This window comes from Ricinus communis, chromosome 7 (genome assembly GCF_019578655.1).
Source record: "Ricinus communis isolate WT05 ecotype wild-type chromosome 7, ASM1957865v1, whole genome shotgun sequence".
Taxonomy (NCBI): domain Eukaryota; kingdom Viridiplantae; phylum Streptophyta; class Magnoliopsida; order Malpighiales; family Euphorbiaceae; genus Ricinus; species Ricinus communis.
Genome location: NC_063262.1, coordinates 11498355 through 11506534, shown reverse-complemented (window position 1 = coordinate 11506534; position 8180 = coordinate 11498355). Strand labels below are relative to the sequence as shown.

Genomic DNA, 8180 nt, shown 5'->3' with positions numbered 1-8180 from the left:
AGGGAATGTTAATCCTTGTGGCTGGTAAGTTTTTAGGAGGAAGTTGAAGAGTTCATCTATGTCATGTCACTCTTCTAGTGGTTGAGTATAAATAGAATTCATGGCCAAGTGTTATAGGCATTGAGAGTTGAAAACAAAATCTGATTTCTTTATGAAATTATTCTGAGTGTTTTACTTTGTGTTTACACGCCCTTTTCCTCTTACTACTTAGGGTTTGAGAGTAGAAGTTTGAGAGTGCTTTACTTAGTGTTTTGTGCTGCTAAAAAAACAAAAAAAAAACAGTCACATCCTTGAATCAGTTTCAAACTTGTGTGTTCTATCCTTGTTCTTTAATTTGTTCCCTACAATTCAAAATACTCAAACTCATTCCAAAACGGTCCTATTCCTTTTTCACATCAGTTAGCCAAGTTTGAGCCTATCTACTTTCTTCATTTTTACCATTTTGCTTTATCATTAGACTTTGTTAAGCCTTTCGTTTGTTGATCACTACCCTATTTCTAGAATTTTTGCAATGTGTTCATTGAGTTGTTGGATAAAATACTGATTTTATTTGTACTTTGAATTCACTAAGTCCTTTAAAAAGTTGGTTTAGATGCTTCCTTCAATCCAAAGTAATTATGTTCTATTGTTTCTTCTTTAAAAAACAATTCTTTATTGAGTATTCATTCATTTTTTACTTTTTGAGCATCTTGTTCTAGAGACTTGGGAACTATAGTTAATTTAATTATAATTTTTTTGGCATTTAGTCCTTTTTGAGCTGAAATTATGGGTAAGGTATTACAAAAGTCTAGAAATTATTACATCTCACTTCCAAATTTCCATTCCTAAACCTAAGCCCCATTAAAACCCTTGTGAAGACTATTCGATTGTGATATTTGATTGTTTGTAGTAGTGGAGATGGGAATTATGAGCAAGCTTATGGTAAGGAAGTTAAATATAATTGCTTTAAGGGATTGATGACTATCTTTTAGACACTGAATGCATAAAGTGATCCCTTGTAAGGCATATGGTTTCTTAAATATTTGATGTTAAATGTATTATTTAATTTCTATACACTAACATGATAATTGCTCTTATTTAGATTGCTAGTTTAGTTTTTGGTTGAGTTTCAATTTGGGATAGATTAATGTTGCTTAATTGTAATCCAATGCATGAATTTTGAGGAGGGTTGATTGCATGTTTATAATCTAAATTGTTGATTGCTTGAGGACAAGGAAAAGCTTAAGTGTGGGGTGATTTGTCCTTGATATTACACATGTTTGCATGCTTGATTTTGAGTTATTTTTAGGAAAAATTATATGCTTTTGTATTAGAATCACTCGGTTTTAGTTTCCTTTATGTCTCAGGTATTTTTCGAGGGACATCATCAAAGTTAGAGAGAAATCAGACCAAAATTGAGAAAAAACAGACGAATCAGGCGCGTTAGACTGTTGAACACTTCCTGCCAACACGCCTGTGCTGAGAAGCACGGTTAGGGTCAGAGGGCATATGCTGAAATTTCTTACCCATGGCGAGAAAAAATAATTGGCAATATGGTTCCCGATAGTAACACGGCCTAAGAGCATGCCCGTGCTAAGCAGCACAGCCTAAATCCAAGCCATGCTAAAAGAAGGACAGATATATAATTTAGCCCACCAAGGCATGGATCCAGGCCATACTGGTTAGCACGGCCCAAATCCAAGCCGTGTTGGATCCGAACCCTGATTTAAAAGAAAGGAAAAAGAAACAAAGAGGGAATTTGGAAAGAAAGAACTTTGGAGTTTTCAAGATAGACTTTGAGAGAAACCTTCCAAACGATCAAGAAGAGGAAAACGGAGATGAATTCTACTTCAATATCATCCAATTAGCTGTTCTTGAGGATTGGATTGAAGATTCAAAGGAAAGAAGAAGGAGATCTTGAGCTGCAGAGATTGGATTCATAATTATTCAAGAAGGGATAGCATTTTCACCATTTGAGAAAATGGTGTACATGTTCTTTTTTATTCTTGTTAACTTTGTATTTGATTCTTGTATTAGTTTAATCATAAACATGCGTAGCTAATCTTATTAAACCAATTTAGGGGTGATCTTTAGCTATGCTAGGTTTGTTCTATGCTTAATTGATTGAATTGTTCATTTAAGATTGTAGTTTTCATTCAAGTGTAATAAAATCTATTATTTCTTCTTCATTGTTGAATCAATTTGAGAACTCCTTTGTAATTGAGAAATTCAATTGAGTTTGAACAACTACTTGTGTGATTAAGTGATTTGCATCTTAGAGATAAATGTAATTACTTATTGGAAAAAGAACTAGATATTCTTATCAGCGGTAATTTAGAGATTAATGTTATTCTAAGACCAATTGTAAGGAAGAGATTCCAACTTTAAATCTTTAGGATTAAGAATTGGTTAACTCGAGAGAGAGGCCAATTCATTTAAGAAATTATCCACATATCGCAATTCTTAATGAATCAATTCATAAATTATTGTTTTTAAGCCGGCTAGCTAATAGGATCCCCAATTAGATTAACTCATCTCATTGTCTTTTTCAAACTTTCATTCTCTTTGTTAAAATTTAGTTTTCATTTGTATTCTTAATCATTTTTAGTTAATGATCTTCACCACCTTTTGATCGATTAGATAATAGGAATTAAATAGTAGCAATAACTTCTCAGTTCCCATGGGATACGACATTGATACTTGCCATAGCTAGATTACATTTGATAGGTGCACTTGCCTGTAGATTGTTAGTCGTGTTTAGCCAACATCAAGTTTTTGGCGCTGTTGTCGGGGAATTGTTTTGAGAAATATTATGAACTGTGCTTTCTTGTTCATTTAGCCATTTATTCTTTCTCTTTATTTTTTTATTTGATTTTATTCTTTTATTCATTTGGTTATTGTTTCGGTGACATGCGGTGCGAGTCTGCGGTCGAGCGATCCTCCTCGTGAGAAGCGGTTTGAATGTAGAGGAGAAAGAAATTTAGGTTTGGAAAGCCGTAGACGAGAGTGAACCGGAAGACACTATAGTAGAGATGGCAGACACCAACGACAACAATGAGAATAACTAGATGATGTATGATTTTGCAAAACCATCGCTAGAGGGGACGCAAACATGCATTATGAGACCGGCTATCGCCGCTAATAATTTTGAAATAAAGCCTAATGTGATTCAGATGGTGCAACAAATGGTTCAGTTTGGAGGCTTGCCGGATGAGGATCCTAACGCGCATATAGCGAGTTTTTTAGAAATTTGTGATACCTTTGATAGGCATCATATTATACATTATTTACATGCCTAATTGTTTACATGTTTGTGCATAGTTATCTTATTTTATGCTAGAATCACCTGTCTTTTGGTTCCTTTCATGTTTCAGGTTATTATCGAGGGAAATTATCAATAATCGAGGGAAATACGTGCAATTACAGACCAAAATCCATCAAATTAAACAAGGACTAGCATTCCAAGGTTGAGCACATCCTGGACTCTGGCCGTGCTAAATTATCAAGTAGCTGCCCTCCAAGAGTGCCATTTTGGCATAGTTTAAAACCACCCGACTCATACCCCACTTGCCCGGTGGCTCGACATCAGCGCGCGCCGGAAGAGTTAAGAGCGAGCAGAGCAGGTCCATCGTAGCTTGGACTACGAAGCTTGACCACGGCTGTGCTAAAGGGATTATATGGCCAAAAACGATTTGCTGAATTAGGGTTCGATTTTTTGACTTGATTTCCATTATACAAGCTTAAACCATCTGCTTCTAGACTTCAATTCTCGACCTTAGAAGATCATTTCATCAATTGAAGGAAGGATTATATATGTTTTAACATCAAATTGAAGATCAAGACAAGATTTGGGAACACTTAAGAAGTAAATTAGGGTTTACTATTCTAAATTGGGAATTTAGGGTTTCTCATCCAAGAAGAAGGGTGTACATGCCTTTAAATTACTTTCTGAATCTATTTTTTATTTTGTGTTGCTTATTAGTATGAGTAGCTAAATTGTCAAACCCAATTGGGGTTCCTATGTTGTTGGATTAATTTCAATATTTATGAGATTTTGATTATCAATGTTTGTTTCTTCTTGCTTTCATTATTAATAAGAAATCACTTTAATCATGAGACATTGTGAATTGTGGTATTTAGATTGCTTTATGTGATTGAGAAATTCATTTAGTAATTGGAAATTTGAATAGCAAGAATTGGTTAATAATCACTTAGATATAAGGGTAATTGACTAGCCGGATTAAGAATTAACAAAGCTTAATAGAGGCGGGTTAAACCTTAATGCTAATCGAATAATCGATGGTTAGGAAGAGATTCCAACTTTAGGTTATTAGGTTTAGGAATTGATTTACCTCGAGAATCGGAATTAAGAGATTTAAGATCATCTAATTACAATTGATAATTAATTTAATCTTTATCTTCACTAAAATCTAATTAACTTAAGTACCCTAGGGTTTGCTTTTTCCTTCAAGAGTTTTTCTAAATCCTTTCAGATTATTTGATATTTAATTAATTGTTTGTTCATATTTAATCATAGCATAACACTTCATTGATTTGTTTAAGTTAGATAACATAAGATGCTACAGTAGGTCTAGGATCACCCTTTCCCGAGAATACGACCTTGATACTCACCATTTATGCTAGTCTACATCGATAGGTTCACTGCCTTAGATTGTAGCTACATAAAAAGCCTATCAAGTTTTTGGTGCCGTTGCTGGGGACAAACATTTTTGTGTGAACTAGATTGAATTTATGTTTTTCTTTGTTAATCTAGCCATTTCTATTTTCTTTGTATTTTCAATTTGTTTTTATCCTTTAGTATTATTTATTCTTGTATTTTTTGGTTGTTGTGTATCCATTTCAGGTAGTTTATAACCAGAAGCTTGAATCATACTACTATAGACCCTTTTGCTGAACCAGAGCGATCCCTCCATTTGTTGAGGAAGCGTATGCAAGAAGAAGAGGAGGTGCAGATAGAGTTTGAAGCTTCTGTGAATTGACCAGCAGAGATGGGGGACAACAATCTAGTTGCGGATGAAGCCAGAACTATGTATGAGTTTGCTAGACCTTCTCTTGTAGGGACATAAATGAGTATATTGTGACCACCTGTGGCAGCCAACAATTTCAAAATAAAGCCAAATGTGATACAAATGGTGCAAAATAGTGTACAATTTGAGGGACTGCTGAGCAAGGACCCAAGCGCTCACATCTTCTTCTTGAAATTTCGACACCTTGAGAATAAATGGAACAGCGATGATGCCATTCGGTTGAGCTCTGTTTCCTTTCTCTCTACGAGGGGTGAGCAAAAATGGCTCTGCCTCGCCCCAACACTATCACGACATGGAGATCATTAGCTGAGAAATTTCTTTACAAGTACTTTCCTCCAACTAAGACTGCTAAATTAAGGAATGACATTTCTTCTTTTGTGCAGATGGAAGACGAGAGCATGTATGATGCCTGGGAGAGGTACAAGGACTTGTTGAGATGTTGTCCATACCACGGTCTACTAGTATGTATGCAGGTTCAAACCTTTTACAGCGGTTTGAACCTTGCTACTCGACAAATGGTTGATCTGCAATGAGCGCTGAGGTAAAGAAGCGCCGGCAGCCCGGCGGGCTCAAAACTTAATAGAGGAGATGGCCATGAACAATTACTAGTGGCAATCTTCAAGGAGCCAACCAGTGAGGTAGGGAGTGGTCAATCAACTAGACTCCATAGCAGCCTTGGCAGCTCAAGTGGAGCTTTTAACTAAGAAGTTAGACCAGCTTCAGATGTTGGTTCATGCAGCCCAGATAAGCTGTGAATTTTATGGTGGCCCGCACTACGGTACAAATTGTAATGCGGGAGGTATGTTTGCTTCGAGTAATAATGCTTCTTCTATTGTTTTTGCTGACATTGAACAGTTAGACTACATGGGTAATGCCCCTAGACAGCAGAACAACCCATACATCAACACATACATCATCGACTGGCGTAATCATCCAAATTTCGGGTAGAGAAACAACAACGCCCAGGGTCCATCAGACTTTTAGAGGCGCATCGAGATGACCACACAAGAAGAAGATAGGCTATACCATCCTGACCTCCTGCAGCAAGAAGAAACTAACTTGGAGGAGGCGATGAAGTTTGTCACGTCGACAGAGACAAGATTCCAGCAAACAGACAGTGCTCTTAGAAATCAGCAGGCATCCATCTAGAATTTAGAGAGTCAAATTGGGTAGATTCTAAAATCATTTGTCGAAGGCTATAAGATTGCTCCCAAGGCTGAGTCAAACCACAAGGGAGCATTGACAATGTCACCTGCGATCGTGGTAAGCAATTGTCTAGCTCTTTACCTTTAGCTGATGATGAGGATGTTTGTATGCAGGATAAGCCAGCTAGGCAGGAGCTTGAGCCTGAGACAATGGGAGGAGAGAAAGGTGGAAGACACGGGAGAGCCTGAGAGGAGAGTACTGACCACAGGTCCCTACACACCCGCTCCAACTTAAGCAGGAGAAGGTTGATAAGCAGTTTGGTAAGTTTCTTGACTTGTTTAAACAACTACAGATTAACCTGCCTTTTATTGAAGCTATGTATGCAAAGTTCTTAAAGGAAATTCTGAGTAACAAAAGGAAGTTGGAGGATTTGGGACTAGTGACTCTGAACGAGGAGTGTTCGGCTATTCTTCAGAACAAGTTACCACTCAAAAGAAGAGATCCAGGGAGATTTACTGTTCATCATGTCATTGGCAATTTGCCTATTAGTGGTGCATTAGTTGATTTAGGAGCTAGTATAAATTTAATGCCCACTAGTTTATTTGATAAATTAGGTTTGAATGAACCTAAGCCCACTAGGATGAGCATTCAGTTAGCTAATAGGACTGTAAAGATTCTTAGGGCAATTGTTGAAGATGTGCTTGTTAAGGTAGACAAGTTTATTTTTCCTATGGATTTTGTAGTTATAGATATGGAAGGTGAGAGTACTGTGCCTTTGATCCTAGGTAGGCCCTTTCTTGCAACATCTAGGGCTGTAATAGATGTTTATGATGGAAAGCTTAAACTTAGGGTAGACGATGAGACCATTACCTTCGACCTAGCTACTACTATGAGACACTCTTTAGACCATGATGATGCTGTATTTTCTATTGATATTTTGGATGATTTGGTTGAGTCTCATTTACAGAAAATGTTACTTGATGATCCTTTGTAGGTAGCCTTGCAAGGAGATGAGGAGGAGCTGTCCAATGAGTAAGTGTTGGAGCAGCTCACTAATTTGTTGGCTACTGAGCCTAGCTGTTCTACTAATTCTTTTCTTTCTCATGACAGGTCAGAAGTGCGGAAAGTGAAGTCTTCTTTTGAGGATCCCCCGACCTTAGAATTGAAGGAGTTGCCTAAGCACTTAAGCTATGGATTCTTAGATGAGGAAGAAAAGTTACCGGTGATTATTGTAGCAGATTTAACACCTCAGGAGTGAGCAAAAACTCTCAAGAGATATAAGAAGGCCTTCGCCTACAAGATCACTGATATTACCGGGATCAACCTTAGTTTCTGTTCTCACAAGATTCTTATGGAGGATAGCTATAGAACAGTAGTTCAGCCACATAGGTGACTTAACCCGAACATAAAGGAAGTAGTGAAAAAGGAGGCAATTAAGCTCCTAGATGCAAGATTACTTTTTATTCGACGGTTCAGCTTCGTGAGCAACCTGATCTTGAAGAAGGGAGGCATGTGATGAATTGAAATGAGGCGGGATGGTGATACCTACGGATGGATTGATTATAGGAGGCTTAATAATGCAACTCGGAAGGATCACTTCCCTCTTCCTTTCATTGATCAGATGTTAGAAAGATTGGTTGGACATATGTTTTATTGTTTCCTTGATAGTTTTTCAGGATATTTTCAGATCCTAATTGCACCTGAAGACCAAGAGAAGACAACTTTTACCTGCCTCTATGGGACATTTGCTTATAGACGGATGCCTTTTGGCATATGCAATGTGCCGGCTACATTTTAGTGGTGTATGATGGCCATCTTTGATGATACGATTGAGGAGTCGATGGAGGTATTTATGGATGACTTCTCTATTTTTGGTAATTCATTCTCTCACTGTTTGGCGAATCTAGAATGCAAGTTAGCTATGTGCATTGAGGCTAACTTGGTGCTAAATTGGGAAAAGTGTCATTTTATGGTGATAGAGGGAATCGTTCTAGGGCATAAAATTTC

The 8180-nt window shown here is 37.2% G+C and overlaps 1 non-coding gene across 1 annotated transcript; it reads right to left on the bottom strand.

The window, feature by feature from the left end:
- Positions 1 to 5377: 5377 nt before the first annotated feature.
- LOC112534565 lies at positions 5378 to 5484 on the bottom strand. The gene has a single exon (XR_003078856.1). It is a non-coding gene; the product is annotated as a small nucleolar RNA R71 (small nucleolar RNA).
- Positions 5485 to 8180: the final 2696 nt, after the last annotated feature.